The sequence below is a fragment of the Ambystoma mexicanum genome, chromosome 3q (genome assembly GCF_040938575.1).
Source record: "Ambystoma mexicanum isolate Mex_15411 chromosome 3q, UKY_AmexF1_1, whole genome shotgun sequence".
In the NCBI taxonomy this organism is placed as follows: Eukaryota; Metazoa; Chordata; class Amphibia; order Caudata; family Ambystomatidae; genus Ambystoma; species Ambystoma mexicanum.
Window position 1 is genome coordinate 195,316,134 of NC_090926.1, and position 18,744 is coordinate 195,334,877.

General features: G+C 48.1%; 1 protein-coding gene across 2 annotated transcripts in view; it reads right to left on the reverse strand.

Moving 5' to 3' along the window:
* The window catches only part of LOC138582318 (retinol dehydrogenase 7-like), a 230,169-nt gene extending 216,480 nt beyond the window's left edge, over positions 1 to 13,689 (reverse strand). For both annotated transcript variants that reach the window (XM_069653537.1, XM_069653538.1), the window contains exon 1: positions 13,548 to 13,689. The gene's annotated coding sequence lies outside the window, so the exon portion shown is untranslated. The remainder of the gene's footprint in view (positions 1 to 13,547) is intronic.
* Positions 13,690 to 18,744: the final 5,055 nt, after the last annotated feature.

Below are 18,744 nucleotides of genomic sequence, written 5' to 3' on the forward strand. Positions count from 1 at the left end.
GCGCAATTTACACCACACTAAGAAAGCGGAAAAGTCCCTTCTGTATCTTAAGCAAAAATATTATATCAAGGCTAATAAAATGGACAGACTGCTGGCTAATCTGCTTTGACAGAAAATTATATCACGGATTATACAACAGATTTGTTTACCCTCAGGTGACATGATTACCGAAACTCCTCACATACTTACACAATTTCACGCATTTTATTCAGACCTATATCGATCGGAACATCCAGACTCTCATTTACAGAAGGAATATCTGCAAAATATTGACCTCCTTGATTAACACCATTAGATAGGGAAGGGTTGGAACAGGATATCAAGCAAGACGAAATTCTTAGGGTTATTACTGATCTTCCTCTGAATAAATCACTGTGCCCGGATGGATACCAGGCTATATTTAACAAAACAAAGCAGAATTTATTAGTCCCCCAGATTAACCCAATTATAAATCTCCTTTGCGCATACCCGTCGTATTTCCCTCACTATGGAAGAGGCAAATATAGTTAGATTCCCTAAGCCTGGCAGAGGCCTGAGTAGTTGTAGGTCATATCGCCCAATTGTTCTAATAAATTTAGATGCAAAAATCTTTACAAAAGTGCTTGCCAATAGGATGAAGGATCTGTTACCGTCATTAATACAGACAGATCAGACATGTTTTATTAAACAGCGACAGGCGCATGATAATATAAAGAGAGTGGGACTCATTACAAGTTTGCCAGTAAAAAAAGAAAATTACCAGCATGCCGGTGCTACCGTGTAGCTCTGCTTCCGGAATCTACGGTAGATTCCAAGTCAGTGTGCACATGCATTCTGGCATGCTGGAAACGGTAGCACCGGCATGCCTGTAATGGCCCCGAAACCCCCGATACCGGCATCGTCGATGCCGCAGACACCGACTCCGGCACCGAGGATGCCGTAATTACCAGTGCCGGTATTACCGGCACCGGAAACAACGTCATCACGCCGGAACAGGAAATGCACTGGCGGCCATCATAAAAACACAATACATAGCAATCCTCATTCAACAGGAGTGTAAAAGGAAATCTGAGCACATACCGACACGGAGGAAGATGTCCGCTAGGCAAGCTGCGGTCCGTCGCCGCAAACCCTGGTTCAGTGAACAGAAACTGAACATTCTGGCAGACAGCCTTGTTGGAGCATGCAGATGTGGTGTTCTGTGCAGATCTGTGGCACCAAGCCCAACTAAGAAAAAAGGCCATTTGGGAGGTTGTGGCCTGCAAAGTCTCGGCGGTGGGGACAACACCCCGGACCGTCCAAGACTGTAGGAAGAGGTGGGATGACCGACGTCTCCGTGTCTGCAAACTCCTCGCTGCAAAGCGCAGCCAAGGCCTGGCCAGAGCAGGTGGAGCCCCTTCCCCAATTAAGCTGCAGGCGTGGGAGGAGACGTGCAGCACCGTCCTGCACATGGAGACCATAGAGTGAGTGGGAGATGGGAGCAGCGACATCCGATGATGCCGGTGAGTGTCTGTAACCGTAATCCCAAAGTCACATCACGCACCTTGTAGCCCCAATGCCAATGGTCCCGTCCTAAAGTCAAGTAAGTGGGCCAAGATCCCTGCTGCCATTCAACCCACCGACAACCTCCTTCCACACAAGTACCATGTACCTGGCTGCAAGACATGAAACAAACCCCACTGACACACCCCACAAGTCCCCTGTTTTTGCCGCACAAGTACCATCTGTATGCACACAGACACACATTGCCCAGAAATGTCCAACTGCTGGCGTCACCGCTGTGCCACCACATGGCCAAAGCCACCTCATGTCAAGATGCACACATCAGTGACACCAGTCGCACACTTTTTACACCCACCATGACCCTTCCCACAGAGTCAACATCAACGCAGCAATGTCCACAAGTGAAAAACATCTGTTTCACAATCAAACTCTAGATGTCACACAGCCCCTATGGCATGTCCACAACACCCAAACCACTAAACACCAGTACCCCAAGCAAAAGCCACTGCCCACTGCATGGCCCCACCACAAAGATTCTCCCACACTGCATCCCCCACACATTCATGTGTGCACCATGCCATGCCCTCCACCATGTCCATTACAATACACATGACTCTGAATGTAGTAGCAATGATGTCTGTCAGATGGATCCACACCAATTACTGATGCCCTGCCTCCCTGTCCCCCACATACGCGTCATCTGACAGCGAAGGAGAACATGCTACAACACCCGCTCCACTGTTTCCTGTATCCGCTGCAGGAAATCCACCACCTCTAGCCAGGAGCGTCCCACAACATCTTCGTCCCAGCCCCCCCGCCAGCAGGAAACACCTGCTGCCCAGCAGCCCCAGCAGCCACAAACACCTGCTGCCCAGCATCCCCAGCAGCCACCAACACCTGCTGCTCAGCAGCCCCAGCAACTAGAAACACCTGCTGCCCAGCAGCCCCGGCAGCCAGAAACACCTGCTGCCCAGCAGCCCCGGCAGCCAGAAACACCTGCTACCCAGCAGCCCTGGCAGACACCAACACCTGCTGCCAAGCAGTCCTGGCAGACACCAACACCTGCTGCCCAGCAGCCCCGGCAGACACCAATACCTGCTGCCAAGCAGCCCCGGCAGACACCGACACCTGCTGCCAAGCAGCCCCGGCAGACACCGCCACCTGCTGCCAAGCAGGCTCATCAGCAGGAAGAGGCTGTATCCCCAGACAACAGCCTGCAGGAAGAGCCTGTATCCCCAGAGCACAGCCTGCAGGTAGAGCCTGTATCCCCAGAGCACAGCCTGCAGGAAGAACCAGTTTCCCTGCCACCCAGTCAGCTGGACGAACCTGCAACACCAACAGAAGGGTCTGGAGCACACAACACTGTGGAGGCCAGTGTGCACGACACACAGAGCCACGGTAGCCTTGAGGAAGAAGCTGTGTTCACTCCCCCAGGCCCGTGGAGCCCACCGCCCATGCCACTAACTGGACTCAGGCACATACGAGGCATCGAGGTGCGCCTCACCAGGATGGAGGCGAGGCAGCAGGCTATGCACGCCTTGGTCACGCAGTACGTTACCGAGGCACAACTGACACGGCAGACCATGCAGGATACCTCGCGTAACATGGCACGGATGCTGGGCAGAGCCACGGAGGGTGTGTACCACCTGGTGAGGCGTGTGCGGGAGGGAAATGGAGTAATGTCTGCTATGGCAGAGTCTATCAACCTGTTGGGAACGCTATAGCCGAACAACGGCACATCACCACCCCACTCGGCCCATCCTCCAGCACAACACTGACCAGTTCCATTCAAAGTAGCCCTGAGCGTCGGTCACATTGACTCAATCGTACACCAGAGCCTTAACCCCATTCTCCAAAAAGGGGGCGTAAATAGGCCAAGTTACTAGTGCATGTGGGGAGGGAGTAGTTGGGAAAGGGTTGTGGGGGTAATGAGGGAGAAGGTGGTGTGGCGGGGGTGGTGGGGTATGGTGTGTGGGGGTAGTGGGTTTGGGGGTAGTGAGTGTGGAGGTAGTTGGTGTGGAGGTGGTGCGTGAGGGGGTCCATATCCAATGGAATGGGATAGTAGTGTTAGGCAATATAATTCACATCTGTACATAGTTTATCCTTATGCAATACACCTGGTGTTTCTAACAAACATGACTGGACATTGCTTATTCAGTGTGTTTCTATTTAATCATGTACAGTGTCCAGTGCCCAGTGTGACCCATGCCCAGTGCCGTGTCTTTAACAGTCCATCAAAAGTAGTGGTCAATTAAATCTTACTGTGTGGCACGACGTCCATCATTGCCACTGTGGCACAGAGGATTCCCTACATCTTCTTCATCCTCATCCTCTGGTGGCATCATGTCCATGTCAGGGGGCAGGGGGACTTTTCACCGGATGCACATGTTGTGTAGCATGGCACATACCAACACGATATTGCCCACCTTCTCTGGCCCGTAAATGAGGGCTCCCCCTGACCTGCTGAGGCAGCGGAATCGGGCCTTCAACAGGCCAAATGTCTGCTCGATGGTGCAGCGAGTGCGTACATGTGCACGGTTGTAGGCCTCTTCGTGCCTGTTGTGTGATTGCCTGATGGGGGTCATGAGCCAGCCCATCAGGTGATACCTGGCGTCACCTGCATGGGAGCGAGAGAAAGGGTACTTGTGATTTATTTAGTCATTCTATGTTAGCACTCGCTGTACAGTGTTCATTTGAAAATGCAACTGGGTACAGGAATTCATAACTGTACATGGCATGTGTCTTTGTCTATGGACCCGGTAAGTGGACTTAGGGCTGTTCCATGTGGGGGGGGGTGCAGTTGCTTTCACATGGCCCATTCAATTTGAACCTGCACTCTCACAATTCAAGTACAACAGACCACAATGAACTCAGTTTGCATTATTGTGTTACCAGTGGAGGATATGGACTGTGCATATACAGTGGCAACTCACACATTTGCCCAATTTGCAATACAGTGGTATCCCCGGTATGCATTAAACATATACAGGTCTTCATGTACATATCCATTGACAGCTTCACCCATTTGACTAGGTCACATATCCATTGGTAGTATGTGTGACGGGTGTACGGTTACGTCACAAGAATATGGCTGGGTGGGTGTTAGCATGGTGGAATTAAGCCAGCTACCTTGAATAAGTCCTGCACCTCTCAATCATATGTTGGTGGTAGTCACTAATTGTTGTTTTTTTGATTTCCATACTTGACAAATTCTACTTGAAGGTGTTCCTTAAGGTGACATGACAGGCGTACTGACCTGCTCTGTACCTGTGGATTGTGAGTGCAGTCACAAACTTTTTCAGTAGGTTGCCTATGCTGTTGACTGCCCCCTTCCCCAATTCTACACCCCTCATGGCCCTGTGGTTAGACTCACCCAACAGCCAGGTACGAAGTCCAGCATGTCGTTCCATGTAGCAGGGCAGAGCGGAGTTGCGCAGCACCATGGAGTCATGTGTGGAGCCAGGAAATCTTGCACAGCAATGCGTGATTATTTTGCGGGCATCACACACCATCTGTACATTGAGGGAATGGTACAGCTTCCTGTTGCGGTACACTACCTCCACAGCATGCTGAACAACCAGCTCCACATGTGTACAGTCGAGCGCACCTATTACATTAGGCATGCCTGAAAGTGCGTGGAATGCTACTTTGGTTGAATTCACCTCCTCCGCAGTCCGTGGTAAGCTAATGTGGTTGCATACATGGGACAGGGGTGCATCTAGCACCTGGGTGAGCATACAGGAGAAACAGGGTTGGGAGATTCCATGCAGATGCCCCACTGTGTGCTGATAAGTGCCTGTGGCAATGAAGTGTAGCACACACACTACCTTCAGCAAGGGAGGGGGAGGTGGCTGTCTGGATATTGATTAGGCTCACCAGGTCTTCATGTATGAGGTCAACTATAGTGGTGATGGTGACCCTGTCCAGCCGGTACAGGGTGTGGATCTGAGCAGGGGTTAGATTGAATGGGCTGGCTCTCAGGCGAGGGATTGGTGGCTTCCTGCAGGGTACAGCTGCCTGCACATTGGGTATCTACTGGCCCATTATCACCCTCTTTCTCCTCCTGCGCCTCCGCTGCATCCTCTGGATCACTGCCTCCTCAAAGAGTAGCAGTGAAGGCCTGTTCTCCAGCTCCACTACTGCTAGTGCTAATGGTAGCATTGTGGATTTGGAAGGGGTGTGGTGTGTGGGAGTGCTCCTTGTGTGCTGTGCCATAGTCCATTGCCTCCACCTTTGCTGACTGTGTGCACCTGTGGCAGGTTTCTACACACCAGATTCCTACTACGCTTGGTCCGCGATGCCAGTATTTCCGGCATCATTTTATCTGTTATTACCGGCATGTCCATGCCGGTATTTGCATGTCCGTACACCTCTTAATGCGGACTTACTTGCGGCATGCCGGTGTCACTGCCACAGCTGCCACGTGTCAACGCTGATACCGGCAACGGTGTGGCCGGCCACAATGGGTCCCTGACGATGCCGGTGACAGCAGCATCACGACTCGGACTATTCTGGTCCGGTAAAGGGTGCCGTTACGGTTATACCGTCATAGATTTTTCCAGTACGTTGTAATGAGGCTCAGTGTGTCACATCGTAGAGAAAAAAAGATTCCTGTAGTGCTTCTCTTAACTGACGCTGAAAAAGCTTTCGATCGGTTTGAGTGGTCGTTCCTCTTTCTCACCCTGGCAAAGATGGGTTTTGGCTCAAAATTTGTAAAATACATCAAAGTTAATTATATACAACCCACCGCGAGACTACTACTTAACAGACAATTATCCCTTCCCATTTTATTACAAAGGGGAACCAAACAAGGATGCCCACTATCACCATTATTAATGCACTTCACCTGGAACCATTATTGGCCATGGTCAAACAGACGGACGATACCAGGGGGATCGACTTCGGGGGCACTATGCATAAAGTCATGGCTTACGCTGATGATATGCTTACTTATGTTGGTCTCACACCCGGTAAACACTTTGTACGCACTAGTGAAAGAGTTTGGGCGGGTTGGAAAGGTAGCAGGCTTAAAGATAAATGAATCCAAATCTGTGATATTAAATCTGTCCCTGTCTCCTACTGAAATCCTAATATTACGCACACATACACAATATGGCTGGGCACAGGAAGGAATGAAACTCTTAGGGGTAAATATAACCCCAACATTAACAGGCTTGTATGCAGCTAACTACCCTGCCTTGCTAAAAATTATCCACGGTCAACTGTTGAGGTAGGGTCAGATGTCTGTTTCTTGGCTCGAACGGATTAACTCGGTGAAGATGGCCACACTGCACAAAATACTCTATATGTTTCAAGCCCTGCCAATTCCGGTCCCCTACTCATTCTTTAAGCAATTGCATAAAGCAATCTCCAGGTACATTTGGAATAATAAACTCCAAGGTTAGACCTAAGCATGCTAATGACCCCACCAGATAAGGGTGGGCTGGGTCTCCCTAATTTTATGAAATATTATCAGCTGTCGCAAATTCGGGTACTCAGGGATTGGGGTGAGGGGAAGCGATGGATGCAGATGGACCCGGGGATCATTGGTCCTCGGCTTGGGGACAACCTTTGGTTGCCAAAACAAGATTGACCCCCTAATCTGCATGCAAGTGCCATTACAAATCTGGTTGAAGAAGTATGGGATAAGTCAGTCAAACAATTTCACCTGACTACATTCCACCTCACCTCTAACGCCAATTTTTTTCAATCTACAATTTACCCCCAGTCTAGACCCCAGGACGTTTGCTGAATGGAAACACGCGGGTTGCATTAGACTATGGGATATTTCAGGGACCGGGCGCTAAATCCTTTTTACAGTGTAAACAGCAGCTTGCACTTCAAGAATCGAGTCGATTCAAATATTTCCAAGTTAGACATTGGGGCTTAGCTCCCCCTGTGCATAAAGCGCAAGTAAGAGATCATACGCCTTTTGAGAAATGTGTGACCTCCAACCCAGGAAATAAGGCCCTCATTTCGAACCTGCATAAACTTATGTATGATACATTTCAGTCTTCCTCACTTAGATATAAACAGCGTTGGCATCGAACATTAGGGGAGGAAATAACAGAGGTAGAATGGGATGGGCTGTGGAATACAATACCTAAACTTGCGAGATTGTTGGAAATCAGAGAATTCTGGTATAAATGAATGATGCAACGGCATTCTACAACGGGACGTCTACACAAAATGAAAACATCTCTATCAGAGAAATGTTGCTTATATATCAAGTGGGTGAAGGCACACTAGATTAGGGTATGTTTTACTACACCAGGAGCTCATTTACACCTGCAATGAATCCATTAACCTTCAGAGGATTTCTTAGAAGACATCCCTTTTCTTCATATCAATAGAACTAGAATTAGCAACAACCAGCTCGATAACACAAAGCGTGATTTTAGTGCTTCATAGAGCGGCTCAAAGTTCCCAGGAGGAAGTGTTTGTGTGGGAAGGGGTGGGGAGTTGGTAGGAAATGGCCTCTGGGGTTATCATAGCCATGGGTGGTCACTGAGTGGGAAAAAAACAAACAGCACCCACAAGCTGCGTGCCCCTCCCTACATCTCATCTCCCACTTTGGGAGACTTGACATCACTATAATTGTATACTGTCACCGGGCTCGCTCACTGCCACCCTGGGAATTCGCACACAGAGCCACTACCGCAGAGCCTTATATCACTTATGTTTCAAACATTACGATTGGGCCAGCTCATGCCGCCTATCGGGTATACACAAGGCGGTATGTGATCAAGTCAGGCTATCCTGGCCTACCCAGGAAAAATGCCATGAGCTCCCTCTCCCGAGACGCTATAGCAACTACACTTGGTTGGACTTGCTCTTATGTCCTGAGAATATGCACCACGGCCTCCAGCCAATCAGCTCTCTAGCACTCCTGCCTTTGGAAGGGACAACGGTGTTGCGATATAATTCCACACCTGAAACCATCAACATATCAGAAATACCCAGTCACCCGCTATAAACTATAAAGAATGACCAGGGACCCGGAAAATGGGCCCACTGGCACTTACAAGAGAGCTTCAGAAACAATGATCCACCAGTCATAGAATCTCTCGGAGATCCAACCCCATGAACCACCAGGACAGACATGGTCAGTTCATTGGGCTCCGAAAGTAACCAGGACCAGGGCCTCTTACCATCAAGCACAGACACTCACTCATACCAATATCCTCATTCTCTCCTTCACACCAACAAACAATAGAACACAGGTATACCCCTCGATCAATTCATCCAACCTGCACACATACCTCTACTACTGCACAAATACCTCAACAGTCCTTTAGAACGCAGTTATACCCCACGAGAAAATCGGCCTAGCTGTACACATAATCTCATACACATGCTCCACGGCCTCCAGAATGCAGACTCGAAGGCCATCTACCTTGCTGCACACATTACACTGATCTCTCACAACCACCACACCGCACCTAGCATTAGAATGCAGCCACTATCCGTGCAAACTGCATTAGCTGCACACATACTGAGTGCAGCCAAGCACTATATGCTACCCTACTGTCTGCACTGACCTGGACTACGGTCCCTAAGAGTGTTCCAAACACAGCGCTTTGAGATCATACCAATGGTACAAAAGGCGCTATGCAAATGCATAATAACCTATCTGCCCTGCCAATCATTGTGGGTTACAAGCAGCGCTAGTCAATGGGCCGGCTCTTGCCGGGTCTGAGATCTCGGACCCGGCCTGCCTCAGCCCTGGCCTTAGAGGTGGGTGCAGTGCCGGCGCTAGGCAAGGGCAGCATTTGTCGATGCACTTGGCCTTGCGCTCATGGGGCCCAGTTCAGAGGCTGAGTATCTTTCTCCTTGGGAGAAAGAGGGTGAGCCTCTGAGAATCTCCAACGCTGTAGTCAGGCTCCAGCCATCATGCGACCATATGGCATGACCCTTCTCGACCAGGCCTGGCTTCTTTCACAATGTAGACGCACATCTAAAGAGGGCAGGACTTTCTTCCCATGTGTGTTTACATTGTGAAAGAAACCACGACTGGCCGAGCACGGTCCCAATCTCAGTAGCTGCAGTTTCAAAACTCCGGCTGATTGTCATTCTTATGCAAGGCCACATGCAGCATCCTGAACTGGGCTGCCTGCGGCTGCAACATGCCCATTTCCCATATACAGCACACCCTTTATTTGACACTGATGGGCTCCTTACCTTAGCAAGAAGGTGTGCACTTAAAATAAAGCTCCCCTTTTAAAGGTTTGTCATCCTGTAAAGAAGGGGTTGCTTTATACGAATAGGCAAATCCTATTAACATCTTGCACAAAAGCCTGCTGGAAACCTGTGACAAAAGTAACCTTTATCCAAGTAGTCGTCTAAAAAAAGGCTTCAGGCTTGAAATATTTTGTAATGTAGGCCTTCTAGTTTTCAAATCAGGATGTGGAAAAAAAACAACAACAATATTATTTTGCTTTAACATGAGTCTGTTAGGATTACCTTATTGTAATGTTGCTTGTAATGTGTATTTTATAATAATTTAGTATTTATATAGTGCTACAAACCCTCAGGTATCTGAGCGCTGCTTATTATTACCCACGGTGTGTGGTGTTCATTTATCGACCTCAGAAGGATGAAAGGCTGAGTTTGGACTGTCGGGATTCAGGCTCTGCACAGATATCAAAGCGAGCGCTCTACTCGCTGTGCTATCTGAACTCTGACGTTTCTCAGGTCCACCTGCCAGAAGCCCATGAAGTTCCTGTTTTTTCCCATTTGGTTTCTGGCACCTGTAGTTTTTTCTCTCCCGTTTGAATTTAAGAAATTTTAAACTCCCAGAATCAGAAGAGAGATGAGATTACTCTCTTTGAAAGCAACAGTCGAAGCAAGCGGAATGACTCTGTTTAGAAAAGTGATTATCCCAGTCTCGCCCCCTTATACAACTTGATAAACAAGGAACTAAAAGGCGGTGGTTGCAAAACGCTATCAGACTGGGCGGAAAAGAAAAGGTTACAATTGGAACAAATTGCGTGTTTGAAAGAAGATCTGATCCAAAATCCAACTAAAATTAAGAAGAAAATGGACCAATTGGATTGGATCGTAACTCAAGAACTGGCAAGATCAAACAAGTTACTTAGCCATCTCCCAACACATCCTAAAAAGCTTCACCAAACAGAACAAGTTGTTAAGAGGTTCCCTAATTAATCGTTGCGGCACATTTTTTTAAATGCTTGTCTAAACTTGCCCTCGACTAATGAAATCTGCGCCTTGAGAGGCCTACCACCAACCAGCTCATGCAGACTCTGGGCCTCATTCCGAGGCTGGCGCTATCCATGGAGTAAATAGCACCATGGTAAGCAACCATGGAGCTATTTACTCCATGGAAATCCGGCATGGTGAATGGAGTAATTACCGGTCCATTCCAAGGTTGGAGGGACCGGTAATTCCCCATTCACCATACCGGTTCCCCATCCCCATTCCTGCCCCCATAGGGCTCAATGGGAATGGGGAAGGAGTAAATTACGGCACCGTAAAGTACGGTGCCGTACTTTACTCCAAGGTCCCTTTGCGGGTTGGATTTTTAACGCCTGCTAAAAGCAGGCGTTAAATGCCAACCCGCAAAAGGGAACTCGGAATATGGTGGCAAGTGTTAACGGTCACCGTTGCCATTAACGGTGACCGTTAACCCTTACCTCCAGCCTCGGAATGAGGCCCTCTGTCAAGATATGTCTTTGATTGAATCAGTTCGGCACCTCTTGATGAGCTGCCCTGCGACCCAAAAGTTTAGAAAAGCATACCTTGGGCCTTTACTAGAGCCAAGCATTCTGCGTGCAGAGGAAGCACGGTGGAGTCGTCTAGTTAGTGGCGAGAAAACTGTCTGCTCAATTGCTACTGCAAAGATTCTCCAAGCTGCTCTAGCGGAATGCCCCAAACTAGAACAAGCGCGGTCCTGAGAATCAATCTCAATGTGGCAAGCTCCGTTTATACTTCTCTATCATGAAGAACCTGACATCTTAAAGACTATTGCAACGAAGGAAAAGGAAAGGAAGGAAGAAGAACGGAGAACATTCTCAATTTTGTAAAATCAATCAATTTGATAAACACAAAAAAAAGAAGAAAAAAAACCTCCCAGAATTCCAGGGGAAATCATGTCTCAATGGATTTCTCATGCATAGCCATGGGAAACCTGAGAACTCTGTCTGCTCTACAAGATATTATTGTAGGCCTTGAAACCCAAACTTTAAATATGTGTGCCAAACGGGGCTTGGAAGTATTGTGTTCACGTGGTTAAACTGTGCATGGGTTAAAATCCCAGCTTCACTGTTTAATCACAGTGTGTGATCGTGGGCAAAAAAATGTAATCTCTTGCAGTATAGAGCACTGGTCTCAGCAGAGCCTACATTAACTTTTTTCGCATTTTGCTGGCAATCACCAAAGTGCCCTGGGCCCTCAGCCACCTCACACCTCTTTTGTCAGGCCCCAGCATCCTTGCACCCTCCTTCTTGGCCCCCAGACTCCTCGCATCCCTTTTCAAGCCATCTTTATAAAGCAGAGTATTGTCTAAAGCCATTGGGGGGGGGGGAGTGAGGGTAAATGATGAGAGTGCAAGTGAGTCATGAATATTTGCCCAGGATGTGGCAAGAGAGTTTTGAATCTTGGCGACTGGCGCTGGTCTTTTCCCTGATTGTGGCCCTTTGCTGATTTGCAGGGCACAAGGAAAGGATACGTGTGGGTAGACACCGTCAAGCTCACGTGTTTGGCTACCAGGATTTCACCCAGGTTGTCATGTTCCCAGTGTTGACTCTTACTCACAAGACCACATAAAATTGCCATCAAAGCAGATGTCTCATCTTTGTATATTTTGTTTTCCTGGGAATATTGCACTATAGATTGCTGGGTTAAAAAGGTGAGCACCTTTTATACTTTGCCAGCATAGTTCTTGGAAAGAAGCAGCATGAAAGAAATTGCACCATTTTTAAACTGATATTTGTAACATTTCCTTTGAGCAGAGTCAAACTGCCAGCTCAGAACTCTGCCCCCTCCTCAAAACTCTGCACCACTCCCCTTGTGGGATCCCCCTTTCCATTTCTTCCAGTTCCACCACTGGTGTCAGGTAGCATTAAAGGGCCAGCTTAATAGCCAAAAGTAAAACTGTGAGTGGCAAAAGAAAAGAGGAATACATTGAGAAATAAAAGGGGGAGTGAAAGGAAAGAGCATGAAAGAGACATATGAAACTTGGGGTGGGAGGGGCTGGGGATCGGATAGATGAAAATAAAATGTAAATGGAATGGAGATCGAATGGATGGATGAATTAAAGGATGACACAATAAATGGGAAGGATGGAAATACAATAGACGAACAGATGGGAGCAAAATCAACAGAGAGTGGCTATAGGATGGGTAACAAGATGGAAGGAACTATGTAATACCTGCCACCTCTGTGCTACCCAAGACTATGGGTACGTCAATGAGAGGCTTGGGGGCATGCAGTTAAGAACGTTTGCCTAGGGCCAGGGCTTTAAGTGGGCCAGAGCTAGTCAGGCCAAGCCCCGCCAGTCTCTGAGATGGACTCACCACAACAAGCACCAGCCATGCCGACCTCTCAGGCAGCGGTTGAGGCTAGCGCTGCATGGTAACATGACTGCCTGCATTCGTCAGCATTAAAAGGCATTGCCTTTTCTTTTTTCTAATCCGAAATGCTTCCACCTGAAGTTAGCCGTGTAACCGAGCAGTGCGTCGTCTAAACCTGCTCTGGGATATCTCTTTATTCAGAAACAGGAGGAGGGCTTGGTTGGCCAGCCTCTCCTTATGGTTCTGAGTAAAGAACTAACATGCAACAGGAAGCCAATTGCATTCAAGGAATCGTGTGTTTAAAGTGCTGCCTGGGAGGGTCAGCGTCCCAGCAGGCTTGCAAGGGGTGGGGAGGTCTCTTGCTAGGAGCTCTTGATGGGGGGAAGGGGGCATGGCCTAAGCACTCGTATTTAGGCGATGTTCCCTAACGAGAGCCCCCCCCCCCCTCAATTTACCAGCCCACTTAAAGCACTGCCTAGGGCAGAAAACACTAGGAAAGCGCAGGTCTGGAAGTGCTAAGAAGGAATGTCTTACCCCTGTTCAGACAAGGAAGGGAACCGAAAGAGGCTCGAACGACTCCTGGATCTCCACCGAGGGAATGCTAGAAAGCCCAATGAGGAACCGTCGGAGTGGTATCCGTGTTAGTCCGTGTTAGTCACGCCCCCTTCCCCCTCCTACCCTGGCACCCCACCTCAGGGCTCCAGCAGGCCCATGCTTCCACGGCCAGCAAGCGTTTTGGGATTTCTGCCCATCTGGCACTCGCCCAGAGTCAATAAATCCACCCCACCTTCATTTCAGCTCTTGGCAGGCAGTCGGGTATGCATGTGCCAGGCCGCTTCTCACGGAGTGCGTTCAGAATTGCCCTGGAATTACCTCAGCCAATGACCAGCATCAGGAGAAAATAGTCATATTGTTAAAAGTCAGTTTAAACAGAGCAAAGTTGAGAATGCGTTCTGCCCTACACAGTGCCCAATTTGACGAACGTTTTCAGGATAATGATGATGATTTGTTTATTTATATAGTGCTTACGCCTAAGCACTGTACATAGGAACGGTGTAAAACCCGGAACAGACCGGAACGGGCCGGAACGGTACCCTAATATTTAAAACGGCAGCAAAACTCGCCTGAAAATGATGCAAACACACATGAAGAACATTTTGGAAATGGGAAAGGTTGAACAATGCGCTGTCATTAACCCATTACTGTCCAAAATCTACATTTTCTCACGTAAAAGTACCCGCAATGGGCCGGAACGGTACCCTAATATATGAAACGGCACCAAAACTCACCTGAAAATGATGCAAACACACATGAAGAACATTTTGGAAATGGGGAAGGTTGAACAATGTGCTGTCATTAACCCATTACTGGCCAAAATGTACTTTTTCACACAAAAAAGTACCCGGAAGGGCCCGGAACGCTACCCTAATACATAAAACGGCAGCAAAACTCACCTGAAAATGATGCAAACACACATGAAGAACATTTTGGAAATGGGGAAGGTTGAACAATGCGCTGTCATTGACCCATTAATGCCCAAAATCTACATTTTCACATCAAAATCGGATGGGAAGAGGGAGACTCACCCTAGCTTAATGCAAAGGATTACTGAGATGAAGGAGGCAAAATCCCACCGTGGAACAAACACACACGGTACAGTTGTCAAGAAGCAATCCCAATCATAAAAAGAGAAGAGGGACTCAATGGTCGGTGGAATCCGCCCTGGAGGAGCAAGGAACAAGATGCTTGTTCTCTGCTAGAGAATACAAGGGCTAAGAGCTGAGACGCAGAGGCGTGTAGCAACGAGAGAGCGGTCCAAGCAAGGCGGACCAGGCCAGAGGCAGGGAGAAAGGAAGCCAACCTGCCAAAAGCAGACCGAGAACGAAGACACAGGCAGCCGGAGACACAAGTAAGAATCCGGAGCTGTGGAACTGCGGGAAAGAGAATGCCAAACGCAGCTGCAGCAGACAAACTCTGTTCTGCCACCTGATGAGACTGGAGACCACCCAGATCATTCCCAAAGGTAGGGGAAGGGTTGGGCTGGTGGCGAGGGCATTAAGGGAGCTAGAGCAGCAGAAAAGCCATGCAGGCATATCACAAAGAGCACACAGGGATGCAAGTGGTACTATATTTGATACTAACTTTGTAAATCATGCAAAGATATTCCGAAGAGCACAAGGGGATACAAGTGGCATTATACGTGATACAGATTTGATAAATCACGCAAATACATCTTGGAGAGTACAAAGGGTTGAACGAACAATGAGAATGTGGTAAAGCAAGGATGTCATCCTAAAGATTTCAAAAGGATAAAAGAGAAGATACTCAGACAAATGCCAACCTCAAGAAAATGCCTATTTGTGATAGTACCTGGCAGGAGAGTATACCAGGTCTGTCCGAGTGGTTGGTATGGTTTTTGGGTTGTTGGGCTCAGCCATATGGGTAGTTAAGAGGGGTATGACAGTGGCTATCTAATGGAAGGAACAGGGCAGGGATAGACCACGACCAGATAGAGCACCACCTGAGCGACCACCGCAAGAACCGCAAGAGATGCCTCATGTGGACGATAATTAGAGAAATAAACTAGTCTAATACAGCCAGATAACCACCACAAGGAGAATACAGATGTACTTACATTCTTATATTTACTGTGCACTACTATCTTATCCTGTTTCCGCGAAGGCTGGCGGCTCACTGTAAGACGACCCCTGTTAATTACTTGAGAGACGTATAAGTGAAATAACTTAGTTGTCTCATAACATTGTTTTGAATGTTGGGTTGACAGTGATTAACGAGTGTTTGATTGTTTGTTCAATAGTTTGTTTTTTGGTTGGGCGACAGATGCTTCAGTTGGGGTTGGAGTGTAGGGAGGGGGGAAACAGGGGTTTGCTTGTTCCTGTATGTACGGGTCCACTGAGTACACCAAATACTTACCGATTGATGAAGGTTCAGAGCATGATTAATGAAATGCACATTTCTTATGAGACACATCACTGCGAACAGCGATATGTACACAGATAACGATATCCCCAGCTAGAGTCAATACCAAACATTTAAGATTTCTAATATGGAATGTCAACGGTCTTTGCGACGGTATCAAAAGATGTTTGGTGACACAATTTATAAACAGACACACACCTGATATGGTGCTCCTTACTGAAACACACCAAGCGGGCACAACATGCAACCTCTTTAAAAGAACCAACTACCGCGCTGTGGTGCATGCGGGATTTTCCATGGGATCTAGAGGTGTGTTAATTTTTACTGCACAAGAAGCTCCCATTTATAATCTCCAGTGTGACACAAGACATGGGGGGAAGATACATATGCATAACCGGCAACATGTGGAACCAAACCGTTGCGATAATGGCGGTTTACTCACCGCCAGTGCTAATGTCTGCTTTAATAGAAGATATCACCCCTATCCTAACCACTACCGTAGCAGATACCTGGATAATGGGAGGGGACTTCAATGAGGTCATGAATGTTGAAATAGACCACACACACATAAGAGGAAGAAACCCTGCAATCCACACCAAACTAGCTACCTTTACCTCTGCACAGGGACTGAAAGATGTATGGCGAGATTTACACCCTAATGTGCGTGAGTACTCGTACCACTCAGGAGCGCACCCCTCACTATCAAGATTAGATTATTTCTTCCTGCCCGCAACAGATATTGACAAGGCTATTGCTCCAACACTGCTCCCCCACGGAATCTCGGACCACTCCCCACTCCTGATGGATATTGAAACAGAAAGACACCACCCCCCCCCCGCCCTGACCTGGCGTCTTAATAACTACTATTTAGTATTCCCTGATCTAGTATAGAAAATACGTACTGCCACATCCTCATATTTTGAGCTGAACACGGGGTCGGTAGATAACCCCGGAGTACTCTGGGAAGCCTATAAACCACTCCTTAGAGGGGAGATTCTGGCTTGGACATCAGCACACAAATAGTCACACCGAAAAGCTGTAGAAGACTCTGCATTGGAGGTACAACGAACTGAAGCACAATACGTAAACACCAAATCCCCGGAGGCAAACAGGGCCCTGATTCTAGCACAGAAGAAACTACAAAACATAGCACTAGATTGTGCCAAGCAAGCACATAGAGCAATGAGAGTGAGACTGTATGAGACCGGCGACAAACTGGCAAGCTGTTGGCATGGCTGGAGAAGCGGGATGAGGGACACCACCAGGTTAGGAGCATTGCAACAGAAAATGCAGGATTGGTAGCAACTGACTGGGGTATTGCAGAGAGCTTTGAAACCTAATATGCAGAATTATAAAGCGTGCCCAATGCTGCCATAGACACTACAGTGTTAGACGAAATTGCTCTTCCCTTACTAGCCAGTAATCAGAAAGCACTATTGGAAAGGTATATTACTGAAGAGGAGCTATTAGCCACCATTTCGCAACTTTAAACGGGGAAAACCCCGGGACCAAACGGCTTCCCGATAGAAGTATGGAAGAAAATAGGAGGGAGCGAGATAACCCCACATCTACTACGTATGTACCTGCACTCAAAGGAACAAGGTATTCTCCCACTGGACCTGCGACGAGCTAGCATAATAGTGATATCGAAGGTGGGAAAGCCCCTAGATAAATGCAATTCCTTTAGACCGATTACCCTTATAAATTGTGAAACAAAAATCTTAGCGAAAATACTCACCAATAGGCTGCAAGGGGTAATAACCTTGCTGATCCATCCGGACCAATGTGGCTTTATGCCAAAGGATATCATTAATAAGATGAAGAGGAATAGGATCAAGAGGGGAGGATGACCTGGGCTTAGTAACAGCAGTGGTCACCTCCAGAACAGAGAAAGTAGGAAACACAGACCAAGAAGCGGCCGGCGGAGGCTCACATGTCTCAATATCATTTGCTGCTATTTTAAAGTTAGCTATTAGTACCATTTACTGCTTTTTTGACCTTGGCTGCGCCCAGTGACTACCCTGTGGTACCCCCATCCTGCCTTTCCCCATCCTGTCCCTGCCCCAACCCCTCTCCGCTACTCTCTCTTTTCTTCCCCCTCCTCCACGACACCTATGGCACTCTCTGTCTCTCCTATTTTTTCTAACAGTTTCTCAGTTGACTATGCTACCCTTCTCACTAAGTCTGGTAGGAAGAAGTTCAAAAAGGATATCTTGGCCTCTAACCCTGGTCTCCCTATCGCTGACACCTACTCCAGTGCTTCCTCCAGACAGACCCTCACCAACATCCTCTTTGTCGTTCCTTCGCCAGACCTTTGGACCCCTCATATGGTCTCTGTACTCTGTCCCTTCTCTTCCCCACCCATTAATGATGGCACCCGGTGGGAGGCCCTCCTGGAACCCTTCCACTCCTCTAAGGTAATCATTAATGTCTACTTTAATGGCACCGTCATGGTCCAAGGCCCTCAGGCCAACCTGCTCCTCTTTGATAGACGCTTCCCACACCTCATCAATTTCCTTTCTTCTCCTGCTGTCCCATCTATCCCTTTAACAGCTTCCTTGTCCCCCCTCTGCCTCCTCCTTGGCTACCCTGCCCTCTTCTCCTTCCTCTTCTGCCCCCCTCAGGCTCCTTCTACACCTCCGCAGCGCATACCTCTGATTTTACCCCTCCCGGAAGTCGTTCAAGGATGGCAACCTTCTCCATATTGCTACTCTAAACTTTTGCTCAGGTGTCAAACACTCCTCTGACATCTGCCACCTTGTGGACGAAGTTGACCTGGATGGACATGGTT